The sequence below is a fragment of the Muntiacus reevesi genome, chromosome 11, assembly GCF_963930625.1.
Source record: "Muntiacus reevesi chromosome 11, mMunRee1.1, whole genome shotgun sequence".
In the NCBI taxonomy this organism is placed as follows: domain Eukaryota; kingdom Metazoa; phylum Chordata; class Mammalia; order Artiodactyla; family Cervidae; genus Muntiacus; species Muntiacus reevesi.
In genome coordinates, this window is record NC_089259.1 from 62,714,677 (window position 1) to 62,730,684 (window position 16,008).

The 16,008-nt window shown below is 35.0% G+C and overlaps 2 non-coding genes across 2 annotated transcripts; both read right to left on the reverse strand.

Annotated features, from left to right (window-relative positions):
* Positions 1-11,999: 11,999 nt before the first annotated feature.
* On the reverse strand, positions 12,000-12,082 carry LOC136144545 (small Cajal body-specific RNA 18). Its single transcript, XR_010658573.1, has one exon. It is a non-coding gene; the product is annotated as a small Cajal body-specific RNA 18 (non-coding RNA).
* Positions 12,083-12,157: 75 nt separating this feature from the next.
* Positions 12,158-12,300, reverse strand: LOC136144554 (small Cajal body-specific RNA 17). The gene has a single exon (XR_010658580.1). It is a non-coding gene; the product is annotated as a small Cajal body-specific RNA 17 (non-coding RNA).
* Between the last annotated feature and the right edge of the window lie 3,708 nt (positions 12,301-16,008).

Genomic DNA, 16,008 nt, shown 5'->3' on the forward strand with positions numbered 1-16,008 from the left:
AGCCTAATTCTTTCCATTTTTTCTATACTCAAGCCATACTGCATTTACATCAATTGTTCTAGTCTTTATATATAACTCATCTGAGATTTCTATGACTTTGCATCTGCAATCCCTTTGTCCTGAATTTTCCTTCCCACCTTAAAAAACTACTGCTACATTCTTAATATGTTTAAGTGGCTTCTATAGTAAGATTCCCCTCACTTCTCTACTGTCCAAGGTGTTAATGATTTACTTCTCTTGCAGGAGATTCTGTGTATTATTCTTTGCTAATTATCTTACTGTGTACTAGTTTGTTTGTATTTCAACACTGATTTCCCACTACCCTTTGAGAAACTTGAGTGCAGTAAAAAGGCCCTGTTTTCAAAACCCTTGAAATAAGCGAAACGCTTAGGACATGGTAGTACTTAATAAATGTATCATGAAGAGGGATTATTATAAAAGGAAAAATAGTGGCTTACAGTGGAGAAATTTGGATGATACCATTTTAACCAAGTGATCAAAGTTAATAAGAGGGCAAGTTGACATCACGTACCTCTTGATGGGGTATGTTAAAAGAAAACACCAACCCATCGACATGTGTAGTATTCCTGCCAACAATATATAACCTGAGTCTAAGCGTGAGGGAACATTAGACAACACCAAATTGAAGGGCATTCTACAAAATAACTGGCCTGTTTTGTAAAATGCAAATGTCACAAAAGACAACAAAAGTCTGAGAAACTATTCAATAGCAAAGAGACATAAAAGCTTGGAAACAATACAGTGCATGACCATGGTCATTTTTGTGTGTTACAGAGGATATTATTAGGATAATTGGTAAAATTTTATGGACATGTATAGATAGAAGTATTTTTATGTTAAATTTCCAGATTTTCAGGTAATCATACTATTGTTATTTAAGTGAAAGTCTTTTTTTTTTTCCAGATGAAGACACACTTCCATATTTAATAGCAAGAGAGAAAAAAGAAGAGGGAAGAGTGAGAGGAAAGATGAAGTGGGAATGAGGCGGGTGATTAGAGGAGATTTAGATTCTGGCACTTAATACCTTGGCTATATCGGTAGCTCTTTTCTTTCAGCTTTTTGAAGGGGAAAATAATAGCTATTTTACAGGTTTGTTCAAAAACTGAAAAGAAAGGTAGAAATGTGAAATGGCCAGATTTTTTGCTTCACTAGATAAAACTTTATCTAACTTCCATTTCCAGTGTGTAAGCAAAATCACAATGCTTAGTGATGAGACCAGTTAATGTAATGGACCTGAACAAGTCCCAATAATAAGGTTTATGCTCCCACTGTGTTGACCAGCTTTCATGCATGAAAATGCTATGAGGCACAAGCATCTAATCCTAAAATGGATTTTATTAATGCCTTTAAGTAAAGAAAACATAAGATTCAGACAGTTAAAGTATATCAAGAATTGAGTGGTATTAAAATTGAAGTTTTAATGTAAAAACAACCTTAACATTTCCTTGGGCAAAGTTGACTTTTCTGTTTAAGGGAGGGGTGGGGGGAAGCAAGGTGTCTATTGAACTTTGAACTGAACTAGAATTGATGCCAGGTAAGATAAACACTCTCTGGTTTCATCCTTGTTAGAGATATTTGATCATTCAAAGAACAACTATTTTGTAGAATAACATAAATAGGAGCATTTGATTTCACCCTAGTACAGTTAATCCAGACAGCTCATTAATTGTTTCTGAATGACTTCACAAGGCAGTACCACCCAGTTTATAATATAATTCACAATTTCCTCAATGAAATCTTGATTATAGTCTATAAATGTTTTCTAATTTCAGATAGGAAGAGTATCAAAAAAGTGTACACCTTTCTTGCTTTATTTTCAAAAAATTTTATTTGAGTATAGTTGATTTACAATTTTGTGTTAGTTTCTACACTACAGCACAGTGAGTGAGTTATACATATACATATATCCCTTCTTTTTTGGATTTCCTTCCCATTGAGTTCACCATAGGGCTTCCAGTAGAGTTCCCTACTGGAACTCTACTCATTGAGTGAGTGAAGTCATTCAGTCATGTCCGACTCTTTGGGATCCCATGACATAGCCCACTAAGCTCCTCTGTCCGTGGAAGTTTTCAGGCAAGAATACTGGAGTAGGTTGCCATTTCCTTCTCCAAGATTCTCATTAGTTAGCTAATATTTTATACATGGTATCAGCAGTGTATATATGTCAGTCCCAATCTCCCAATTCATCCCACCCTACCTCTTTCCCCCTTGGTATCCAAACGCTTGTTCTCTGTGTCTGTGTCTCTATTTTTGCTTTGTAAATAAGATCATCTATACCAGTTATTTCAAATACCACATATATGAGTTAATTTACAATATTCGTTTTTCTCTTTCTGACTTAACTTCACTCTGTGTAACAGTCTCTGGGTCTATCCACATCTCTACAAATGACCCAATTTCATTCTTTTTATGACTGAGTAATATTGCATTGTGTATATGTACCATATCTTCTTTATCCATTCCTCTGTCCAAGGACATCTAGGTTGCTTCCATGTGCTAGCTATTGTAAATAGTGTTGCAATGAATATTGGAGTACATGTGTTTTGTTTGTTTATTTGTTTTTAATTATGGTTTTCTTGGGGTATATGCCCAGTAGTAAGATTGCTGGGTCATATGGTAGATTTATTTTTAGTTTAGACCTTGAATAGCAAAAGCAATCTTAATGAAAAAAAAGAAAACAGAACTGGAGGAATCCTCTCTTGCTTTAAAGCTATCTTGATGATAGTTCTGAGGTAATAAACAATATTTATTTGTCTCACTAAACAAAAATGTCATTTTCACTGTGACATGCTAAGATAGCTTAGACAAGTTTTGCTACTGCAAATCTAGAAACAACATCCTGACCCTCTAAAGAGGAAAAAAAGGATTTGACAACCAGTATATTTCCTTAATCTGAGTACATTTCTCTGCTCAGAGAAATCATTTGCAATGGCTTCTACAAAATAGAAGTCCCTGGGTAGTCCAAACCTTTCTAAGAGGTATCTGAAAGTCTAAAACAATTTAATTTAAAGTCACATTTTGCTTCTGAAGAAAAAACTAGGAAAAACGTCAGACAGGATTAAATTGCAGTAAAAACAAATGTATTAAAAATGCAGTTTAAAACAATGACTACCAATAGACTGATAGTTGTAGGGGACTTACTCCGGTAAGTAGTATGAGGAAAAGAGAGGACTTTCCCTTCCTTATCTCATGGTCATATCTGTGATCTCATTACTGGATCACTCATTGGAGTCAGATATTTTCCATCTCTGTTCTCTTTATAACTTTGTCTAGAAACAGTTTTTGAGACTGGAATTTACAACCAGCATCTTTACAACCAAGATTTCATGAAACAGATGCCCAAGGCAAAGACATTTCATACTTAAGTTGCATTAAAGTAATCCATTCCAAATATTTTCCTTTGACAAAGTCCACCTTCCAAATTCTATAGAATCTTAAATGTCTGCAACATGGAGTTGGTCAGTAGTGTTCAAGATTCTTACTGTTATATTTACCAAGCCAATGTTCTTTCTCTCTGGAAATAGCTTTTTATAACCCTGTTATTTTAAAGTAACCTTTTAAAAAAGTTAAAAAAATTTTCAGAATGTTTAAACATTCTATTTATAGGAGTTAGTCCAAAAAACTTCTCTAATAAATTTGAAGGAGAAATTCTAATTACTATTAAAATACTGAAGGCATTCAGTGTCCTCTCTTAAAAAAAATGAAATATAACTCTTTCTCTCAGGCAGTGTAACTAAGCAACTGTTTCCAGAGGCAGAGAACTTGTTTTTTGGTGTGTTATTTTATGCCAGGATATAAAACAGGATGTTCCCACTATTTCTAATTCTATGAGATCTTAAACTTAGAGCTTAAGTTTTACAAAAGTTTCAAAGAATCAACCATGAAAATTGCATGGTCAGCCTATTTGCATTGGGTACCAGGGAGAATAATTTTAGCTCAGAGGTATTTTAAACATGTCTGGGTAAAAGTGAAACTCCCTTACTACCCTAAGAGCATGCATACATCTCTACAATAAATAATGAAAAATGAAAAGGCATGAAGAATAATACTGCATTTTGAATTAGCTCTTTTCTGTAAGCTCTTTGAAGGAAGGTTAATGTGTAAAAGGGCATCCCTGTTCATGGCAATCTGAATGCTGATAAATAATACATAATGCTAGCGATTATCACCTAATTTCAATATTTATTGAAAACTGCCATTTCAGAACAATCAAAGCACATCAAGAATTGTGCTATTATCTATATTTGTGTGAATTTTCTGTAAATATTGAGTTTCAGTCATTATCATTAGAATAATTTATTATTAACTTCCTGGAGACTTGAATACATATGGAAAATGATACAAATCTTACATCATAAGATTTTTCTATTGTATTCATCATAAGGTTGATACAAATAAGATGATATGTTGTTAAAGAAGGGGATAAAACATATTTGAGAGATAAGGCTGTTTCTGAGAAAAATTAGAGTTGTGTCAACTTGTACCTGACACCATCATGTTCCCCAATGCATGTACCATTATTTTCATGACAACTCTCATATCAAAGGCATATATAGACTTATCTACATTTTATGTTTAAGGAAGCAGAGTCAGGTAACAGGTGACTTTCCAAGCACCGCCTGGCTGAGCAGCGGTGGAGCTTCAAGGCTCGGTCTTTGCCTTCTGATTTTAAGTTCACCACTCACTTTCCTATAGCGGTTGTTTTATGTGGACAACAAAGGCAATTATGTTGACAATGTAGACATTTTCATAAATGATGGGACTACTCTAAGTCAAATGGTAATAAAAAGATCCTTCTTGTTGTTCAGTCCCTAAATCCTATCTGACTCTGCAACCTCATGGACTCCAGCATGCCAGTCTTGGCTGTCCCTCACCATCTCTCAGAGTTTACTCAAACTCAGGTCCGTTGAGTTGGTGATACTATCCAATCATCTAAAATCAGATGTATTGATGGCTTCAGGCACAAAAAGGGAAGCTTGCATTTCCAGCAGTGTGCGAAGTATAGTGTAGGAAATGTGGACCCATCCATGTGCCCGCGTTTCCCCAGAACAAGAGAGGCAGCAGAAGCACAGGATTGGGAGGCGGGGAACCCACAACAGTGATCCGGAAGGAGCCTGACCTCAGGCTATTTATTTGCGTTTACAATTCAGATTGATCAAGATAGGGGTTTATAAAGCTATACACCCAACTTGAACAGGCTTTTAAAATAAATATGTCCAGCTAGCATTTTGAACGTGTGTTCTCTGTGATGCTAAGATACATTTTTAAAAAATGATTTGAGTTAAATTTCACAACGCCAGTGGAAGAGACTTTTTAGAGTCTTGGGTATGCTAATGTTCACTTGAGGTCTCTGAGAAGGTAAATAGAGGATAGGAGGGATGCAGTGTTTTCCAAACACCTTTGACCAAGGAAACCTCCCCCACCAACAGCATATACACCCAAAAAGGCCTGTAAGGCAAAGGAAAAAACTGATACAAATGAAGATTCAATTTTTCCCAGAAGAACCCAGAGGAATAATGAGATAAAATTAAGTTTTCTGAAGAAAAGTATGTTTATTACATCCATGGTACTTTAATGTAAAAATGAACTTGTGTGCTCTCTTCAGTAAAGAATAAACATATAAAAATAGAGAAAGTGCGTTTTCTGTGTTTTTAGCCTTCTGATAATGAATTTATATCTTTAAATCAAAGATGCTTATTTAATAAGACTTTAGCATGCTCTGGATCCATGAAGTGATACAAGGAAAGTCTACATCTGCTCTGTGGGATATCAATTATAAACATAACCTAGACTGTGTGCAGTGATTTATGAACATTTTATACTTTCAGTATTTAAATGTTGAGTAAAATTAGCAAGGAATTTACAATATAAATTTGATGGTTACATATTTTAGTAAGTGTATTTTTAAACTACCACGTCTAGATCTGTTATACTGTTAATAATATTGAATATGTTTATGCAAAAAATTATACTGTTTTATTGCTCACATTTTCAGCTATAAAGATAGACATTGTAACAAGAACATAACATAAAATTATTTTATAAGACTATCTGTAATGAATTCTTATGTACCAAATAGCATAGCTTCAAAATACTTAAAACATTAACTGTATTAAATATAAGAATTAAAGAGAGAAAAAGACAGGAAACTATGTTAAGATACTTTAATTTCCCTCTCTAAGACCATGAAAGATAACATAGACCAAATATTAATAAAGATCAGGAAAATAAAAATAAAACAAAATCAATAAAATATATAAACATGTGGTTATATATTATATAAAAAGCAGAATACCCTATTTCAAGTATTATCTAACATTTTAATAAATCAGACAATAAACTCCAAAATGGGAAAAGAATACACATGCTACTGTAAGACTTGAATCATGAACATTTAAAGCACTGATAAATATCTTGCAATTGTTTAATTTTAAAATCCTCCCTTAAACACATCTAAGCCAAGTAAAACATTAAAACTGAATTTGCAGAGTATTCTTATAATTATGGGAGTGAAAATATTTCATATTAAAATTTATGAATTTCAGAGAAACTGCTCTGAAGACAAATACAAAACAACTTTAAATGCTCCTGTTGCTGAACAACTACAAAAAAAAATGAAAGAAGCATTTAATTTAAAAAGCACTGGAAAGCAAAATCAACTAGAGGGAAGACATACAGATTAGCAAATTAGAAAAAGAAAAAAAATGCCAATGAAAAAATCCAGGAGCTGATTTTTAAATTGAACACTAAATTTATAATAGTTAAGCTACACAGTAACCTAACAGTGGGGAAGGGAGGCAGGGGAGCAGAAAAGGCATATATGTAATCACAAGAAGAAAATAAAAAGAAATTAGAAAATAAATTGAAATAAAGACCTGACCTTTCCCCCTATCCAATTTAAGATAATCACACCATAACTATTGATCCCACCTCCACCAAAATGGGATTTAGTCTCAGGCTTCCCCATCCAATGATAACCCACTCTGGCACCATTATTTTCTGGTTGTTCAACCCAGTAACAAGAGTAATCATTGATTCCACTTTTCCGTCTATATCCCATCCCTGAGTACACTGCATTAAATTGACTTTACCTCCAAGGAACATCACAAACACATTTACTTCTCCTTATTGCCCCTCTTATCTCTCTCCTCAAGGACTATCATCTCACAACCGGTCAGCTGCAATTTCTTCCACTTTATCTCCCCACCTCAAGTATTGCCTCCTAGACTTTACTCTCCACAGAAGCCAGTGGCGTCATTCTGAGCTCCAACTGACAATCCAACTTTCAATTCCTTCAGCTCTCCTTTCCATTTGAAATCTATTGTTCATCATAACTCAAGCCTTACCTTAGATTTCTGGTCTACCAGGCTTCAGTTTAATCTTTCTCTATTTGCCATTTTCCAGGGGCTTTATTTCTCATACTCTTTTTTTTTTCCCCTCTGAAAAGCTCCTAGTTGGATTTCTTATTAAATATCCTACTCAAGTCTCTTACCTTCTGTCCCTACATCCCAGCCTGTGAGATTCTCACAAGAGATTCATTTGATAAATGTTTCTGATATTTTTCTACCTTTCCAGGCATTAGCCATACATCTTCATTACTGAACCAAAACTGTGATGATCCCAAAATTGTACTATATTTTCTTTCAGGAAACTTACATAAGTTGCAATGACTGGCAATAACATAACAAGGATTATAATTATTACCCATTTCTAGGATTTACAAAATTTAGATTCAAGCTAAAGGAATTACATAATTTATAGGCATTTAGATTAAAATTGCACCCCTCCCTTTTTTTGTTTAAAAGTTTAAAAGAAAATAGTTTAAAATAGTTTAAAAGAAAATAACATCTAATGCCTCGGTTATGTGCAGCATGTAAGAACTCTTCCCATGGTGATTGCCATGGTGAAATTAATGAAAACTTGTCCAGCAAATGGTTCACCAATGACGTTAAGAACAAAAATTAGGCTCTCTGCACCTATTTTTTTTCTTGGTCCTTTCTAATTCTTACTAAATAACCTCTACAATTAAGGCAAATTTCCATGGACATCTTAATTACAGTTTTTTTGCACAAATGATCATGTCTAAGGGTTTATTAACATGCTTCCTTCAGGCCAAATTAAGTAATATTCTTTTCCTCATAAGAGATCCTCATGAATAATCTGATCCCTGACAAGCTAAAGACGGATTGTTGCAAGGAAAAATAGAAAAACAGATGATAAATTTTGGCATTGGTTTGGCATCCACCCCTGCCACAAAGGCTTAACATTGTAAATGGATCATTTTAATTCTCCTTTACTCATTTTTTTCTAAAGATTGTCATAAGGATTGTTCATGGGTTTCAACTTATGTGTTAAGAGAGATACTGTTGAATAATCACATTCACACAGTCAGAAAGAACATTGGTAGATGCCAGGTGGAGGTGGGGGAGGGGGAATGCAGCGTTGGTGTTTAATGGAGATAGAATTTTGTTTACGAAGGTGAAAAATTAGGGAGATGGATGATGGTGAGAGTTGCACAACAATATACATGTACTTGATGCCACTGGCTCTTTAGTGAAATATGGTTAAAATAGTATGTTTTACCTTATGTGAATCTCAATAAAAGAATTTAAAAAAAGAACTCAAAAGATAGAGTAACTTTGTCAGAAAATGTTAAAAAATAATATAAAAAGGAAAGTAATCCAACAATAGCTTAATATTCATGTCCTCGATGATCAAATGACTAGAGATAGCCATGCAAAGTAAAGATGAGTATTGTTAGGTAATGTGTGTGTTATCATAAAAATACTGTTAATTTTTATCTCAAATTCATTTATATTATTAAGAGTACTAAAGTAAAACAATTTAAGAATTTATTAAATTTAACTTTCTGTCTATATTGGCTCACATATTCAGATCTAAGAATAATTTCAGTCATGTCTGTGTTAAAAAGATTTCATTAAATCAGCTGTCTCTTTATAATAGAAAATTAAAAAACGTAATTTCAGAATAATGATCATTAATTTCTCACATCACTTATTTGTATTTTAAAAATTAAGATACTTACAGGGTTTCTTGTCAAGCAATTGTGGAAGATGTTTTACTATATCAATAAACACATTATTGTTTATGCATAGAGATAATGCTAAGAATTGTTAGTCAAGATTACTTCTAAAGAATTAGTAATAACTACAATGTATTCTTTATTTATTCTTAAAGTGGCATATTTCATTTTTATTTCATATTGAATTTCCTAACAGCTCTAACTGCATTTTTATTATGGATGTCTTCATACCTATAGGCACTAAAGAGAATTTATCACTTGCAATAGAAAAACAAACTTTAAAATATTAGTATTTAGTGCATAAGCAGCTTTATGAGATATCTCACCAACTATTTTTAGATTGATACATTATTTGCATAGATAGCATGTACTTATAAATCAATTAATTCATTTAAATTAAAATAACACACATCTTATAAACATTGTGTAGAGTACAAAGATGAGCTAGATAAGGTTCTTCTCTTGTATAACTTCAATTTAATAACATAGGTGAATCATATATACAAATTCTGAAATGAAAGATAAGAATTTTAAAATAAAATAAAGTAATTACTATTAAAGATAAAAATGCTTTTGGGACATCAGCTGTAGGAGAGATCATAGATAAATGACTGCTCAATCATTTGAAGTAGGACAAGGGTTGGCTGGTAATTAGAATAGTATATTTTAAAAAGTGAAAAGAAAATTAAAACAAAATATAAAATTTCTGTCTGTAGAAAAAAGTCAGAAGTTGTATTGAATTGTAAAGGAAATAATATGCTAATTGACTCCAAATTTTAAAAAACTTGCTGTTCAAAATTGCTAATACTAATTTATTGACTTACTTGAATTTTTATATTATTTAATATTTGTTTATTAGTAGTAACTATATTAACTAGTATACAAGGAGGAAGACAGCATGTAATTCCAAAATAATAAATCAAGTTATCACAACAATTTTATTTAGAAAGATGATTGTTGTTCAGTTGTGTCTGACCGTTTGTGACCCCATGAACCACAGCACATCTGGCTTCCCTGTCCTTCACTATCTCCAGAACTTGCTCAAACTCATGTCCATTGAGTCGGTGATGCCATCCAACCATCACATCCTCTGTCATCCCCTTCTCCTCCTGCCTTTGATGTTTCCCAGCATCATGGTCTTTTCTAATGAATCAGCTCTTCACATCAGGTAGCCAAGTATTGGAGCTTCAGCATCAGTCCTTCCAATGAATATTCAGGGTTAATTTCCTTTAGGATTGACTGGCTTGATCTCATTGCAGTCCAAGGGACTTTCAAGAGTCTTCTCCAACACCACAGTTTAAAAGCATCAGTTCTTTGAAATTGATGAGAAAGATGGTAAAATTGATGAGACAGGTGGTAAAAAATATCAGAAAAACAGTAATGAGTTAATATTATCTTTGAGGAGCATAAGTGGATTAGACAATGAAAAATAATTGTTTTTTTATTTTTAATTTTTCATTACTGCTTGATTATTTTTGAAATGCCTGAATAATTTTGTTAAATTGTTATGAAATAAAAATAACTGACTAAATGAGGACAAAAAAGAAAAGGACTTAGAAAACCAAGAATTTAAGGAAAAAACTCAGAAAAATACCTAATAAAAATAAAGATTTTAAAAAATGTTTATTGAATTATAGGTGATTTAAAATGTTGTTAATTTCTGTAGTATAACAAAGTGAATCAGTTATACATATATGTATGTCCACTCTTTTTTAGATTCTTTTTCCATATGTGTCATCACAGAGTATTGAGAAGAGTTCCCTATGCTATACAGTAGGCCCTTATTAAATATCCATTTTATACATAGTAGTGTGTATATGCTAACCCCAATCTCCCAATTTATCCCTCCCTACCCTCTTTTTCTCCTGGAAATTATGTTTGCTTTCTGCTTCTGTGACTCTACTTCTGTTTTGTAAATGAGTTCCTTTGTACTATTTTCTTAGATTCAACATTTAAGTGATTTCTACAAAATCATACAAAAGAGATTTGCTGGATCATCCCAGAAATTCTATCATTTGACGAGGGGGACTTACATAATTATCAAATAAGTAGAATATCAGCTCTAGAATCACAGTCTTGAGAGAGATCCAGTTCAGGGTTCTTAGGAAAAAGATCTTCCAGTAATCTACTATAAATGCATTTTTAAAAATATTAGTTCATTGGTAAAGTTCATATAGAGGTAATACCCAGAGTAAATTAGAGATTAAAATAATTAAATAAAACCCGATCAATTTAATTAAAGAAATACAGTTAGGAGAGCGAATAGCAACAAAATCTATCACTTCAAAGTATTTGGAAAAGAAAGGAAGGAACTGAAATATGGCCAGATGAATTAGCAACATCAAGAGTTGAGAAGCCTTTTACAGTGTGAGAGACTGAAGCATGTTGGTGGGGAGAATGCGGGAACTCAGGAAAAAAGGAATGTAAATTTACAATAGTTGTAAATGCTATGATTTACTGAAAGAGTTGGACTTGTAATGGAGAACATCACAAAATGGCTTTCTCTTCCTATACCACTGAACAAGCTTTGTAGGCCTATTGCATACCATCCCAGGTTCTCACAAGGATAGTAGAGCTTCTCTTTTCACACCCAAGTCTTAAATTACATTCTCATTTTAGAAGGATTAACTATTCCAATCCTGTATGTTAAATCCAAACTCAGCTAATAAAAAACTCCTATTCCACCATTCATTTCTACCTAAGGCTGAGAAACATTTAGTGGGAAAGTGATATGGCATCAATTTCTCTTTCTCCTGTCTTTTCTTATTAATCTTTTCTACCCAGTGACTATCCTACGTAGGTCCAGGGAGTGAAACTGGAAGAGAGGGAAAAGATAAAGTTTTGCATAACCGAAGTCTTCACATCATAACAACAGTACCTTTTGTTTTTTTTGTTTGGTTGGTTTTTTTGTTTTTTGTTTTTTCTTTTTTTCGCCCGGTCTCAGTCCGTTCTCAGAACACGCTCCATCACCTAGTTCCCAGAACTCAGATTGCGCAGTAGTCACGTCATCATCGACCAGGGCTGGCAGGGCAGCAGGGGCCATCCTAACCACACCCAAACCTTAGCCTAACTGCCTCCCCCTAACCTCCCAGCCCCCGGGTCCCTGGCCCCATTTCGCCTGACACGTTTTCATAATCCTCTCAGGCTCCGGGCCGGCGGCGCCGCCAGCCACGGGGCCCGATCATATAAGGAAAATATTGCGGCCTCATCCCGGGGCTGCATCGTGAACCCGGGGGCGCCCTGTCCCCTACGCCACTTGCTACACCCACACCTGCAAACCTCCCGGTCACTCTTCGCACGCCCGGACCTCCCGGGCGAGTCCAGCCGACAACAGTACCTTTTGATTGAAGCAAATAGCCAAAGCTGACCCTCCCATGGGCTTCTTGAGCTCCTTGGAAATGCATTGCTGACTGAAACCCACTCCTAGCCTCCACTCCCATTCCCAGCCTCCATATCATGCAGGATGTTTATGACTTTGGTCTCAAGTCTTAGCTTCCAGAGATCCAACCCTCTGTTAAGGTCATCTGTGATGATATTCTTGGGTAAATCTTTAGGAAAGACATTCACTTAGGTTTGTTTTGTGAGGTCTACATCTAGCATACAGAAAACATGCCAAGGCTTTGCCTGGACTTTCAGTGAAGTTGAAGCTTCTCACTCCTAATGTCATCTTTCCTCGTTTTCCATTCAAGCTAGTCTCTAATATTTAGGTTTTGTAATACAAGAACTAAGTACAAATCCCTACCTATCATCCACTGGTAGTAATAATAATAATGATAATGAGCAAATATATATCAAGCTTGCTATGTATTCTTCCAAAAAGGCCTTTTAGCTGATGCGTTGTTTTCCCTTTGCCCCTTCATGTCTATTCTTCACTTATTTCCAGCTTGCTCTGTGTGCCCTTCCCTTCCTCTGGATTCTGGTTAGGTCAGCTCCACAAGAGGAGGAGGTGTGTGGGGTAATAGAAGCCATGGGACTTGTTCTCCTCTCCTACCCCTGCCAGATGGCAGGCTGTCAGTAGCTCCGCTCCTCTCTTGAAGGCACACCTCCTTCTGGAAGCCCTCCCCTACAGCTTTGGAGCTCCAATCCTTCTGGGTTCTAAGAACCACTCTTCCTCCCTTAAGGCTTAGAGATGGTAATAATTCCTCTCCATTTCTCATTCCAGAGGTTTCATGTTCCATTTTCCCCCACAACCTCTTCCATAACTTTTAAATTGTTCCCTTATTAAACTGTTCTTAATTAGCACTCGAGGTACATTTCCTGTTTCCTATTGGGACCTTCAATGTTATACTTGGATTAAAGTGAAGAGAAGCACTCCACTCACTCCATGTTACTCTCTAGCATTCTGAACTTCCCCATATTCATATGCTAGCTACTCTCTAAAGAAATCATCCTAGTCTTGCAAATCTAACCTGGTAGTGAGCAATGGGCTAATAATGGCAAAATCAGTTTCATAACTCTGAAACTATTTGGCAGAAATGACTTAGTACCTCAATGAGAAAGTGGCAAAACAGAGAAAAATAAAAGAGTGACTTTTCAATATCCTGTAAAACTTTGTTGATTGAGGTCTGGAGGAGGAGGAAGGAAAGAAAGATTCAGGCATGGAAATTGGAGGACTATTTCTTCCCATGACAAAATAGGAGGCAAAGGAATTATGTGAGAATGCATAGAACAAATGTTTAGGTAAAAAGCAAGATTTCAGGCAAAATGCTGTCCATAAGAGTTGTGTCCTCAGAGGACTCACCTGCTCAGAATAAGAAGGACGTGTAATGAAGACTTGAGAGAGTTAAAAGTATTTAGAACATTTGCTTTGAAGGCTACATAGGACACGCATCAAGCAGAGTTAAGTGAAGGAATTGGTAAACAGCAGTGAGAGCCGTGGAAGCTTCTCATCCTACAAAATAACCACTCCCGGATACCCACACACACTTTACAGCCTTCTCATATACAGTGTGCTATAACATTAAAAGTGACTTTAGGCAACAAGTAATTCTCAGATTAAAAAAAGGAAAACTTTTTCGACAATATTTTTAAGTAGAAATACAGTTTATTTTAAATTGTATTCATTTATTTATTTTTGGCTGTGTTGAGTCTTCACCTCTGCACGGGCTTTCTCCTGTTGCAGTGACTGGGGGCTGCTCCCTAGTTATGGTGTGAGGGCTTCTCGTTGCGGTGGCTTCTCTTGTGGTGGTGACCAGCCCTAGGGCACGTGGGCTCAAGAGTTGTGGTCCCCAGGCTTAGTTGCCCTGCAGCCTGTGGGATCTTCCTGGGCTGTAGATTGAACCCGTGTCCTGCATTGGCAGGCAGATTCTTAACCACAGGGCCATCATGGAAGTCCTTTAACAACTCTTGAAGTATTCTTTCATCTCCAAGTAAATTCAGTGGGTTGTTATGACAAATCCTAACATCTACAGTAAGGATCAAACTCTGTTTTCAAATGCGAGATAAAATTTTGGCTAAAAAAAGAAACACGAGCAAGTTTGCCTGGCTAGTGTATAGAAACACTTCCTCATTTTAAAAGAGTTGAACAAATTAGTTGATTTTGAGCACTGCAAATTTAGCAACACAATTCTTTTCAGTCATGTCTCCTAGAAAGTTTATTGTTAATAATCAAATTTAAATTCAGTGAAAAATATCCTCAGATCTAGGAAAGCTTTTGAAACTTTGCCCAAGCTTTTATGTTTGCCGTGTCTATTTACACAATTTTCAGTATGAAGTGTATCTAGAACTATGAAGGATCTGAGTGTTTATCCTACTTGGAAGTCATCCAACCATAGCTTCATGGGTGACGGCAGATATTTGAGACCTTTCTCTCATGACAACAGTAGCAAAAAGTGCTGGTAAGATTAGTGTCAGTTCTTTAGGACCCAGTTCACACAAGTCAGTATGGAGCAGGTCAAGTAACATGCTGACATGGGCTCTATTACAGGAGAAGGACCCTGACTTTAGAGTCCCCACATTTTGCTTTTATATAAAAGAAAGCAAATACACTTGCCTTTGCTCAACAATTAGGCACTATCATGATCTTCCAGACTGTGAGCAAATTTGGCCTTTGCTCTGAAGTTACACACTGTTTCCTAAGGTTATTCACTATGCACACATCCTTGACAAGATAGTCTAAAGGACAGTAAGTGTCTCTGCTTAAAAAGGATGCAGAAATGTGAGAAACCAATGAAGAACTGTCTTCCAGTAAGAGGTACTTGTATTTGACATAAATTTAGATTTCCCTTCTCAAGCATTTAAAACTCCTTATTTGCGTCTAACACACTGCTTGCTTTTTTAATCATAATTTGTTCAGAAATTATTAAGCTTTTGATATCCAGTTTCTATTTCTACGACTGTATCAGTGTAATGTTGACAGTATAATGATGTCCACTGAGAATTTAGATTAATTTTAGTATAAAATCCGAGGTGTTATCTCAAATAAGTTTACTAATACAAGGCTTTAAAAGAGTTTGATGATACGAATTCCTATATAATAATTAAGCCTTCCCATACAAGGCATTAAGAGTTTGTTGATATGAATATGAATTCCCATATTCATGATTTTCATGAATTGAAGTTTTAAATTTTATCTTCCAGGAAGAAATGCATAACACTGAATTTTCAGAAAAAGAATGCATAATTATGAAATATATATCAGTTGGGATATGACTATTCTTGGCCACTTAGAATAAAAAGCCATAGAGTATCATTGGGAAATTATTTTTGGCCACCAAACTTCTGAGTTGAAATTGTTTAAAGATGAAGTTCTTTTAAGAAGTGGCTATAATTATAAGTCACACATTTTCATGTGTAGTGTAAACTCAGTATTCCAACTCTACCAAGAGGAGAAATAAGATGATATAGGTCAAAGACAAAAAGTTGGGAGTATCAATGCGGACTTCAGTGATAAAGAACAAGTATTTGTCCTAGGCAGTTTCACGTTAGGACTGCTGTCAACTTGC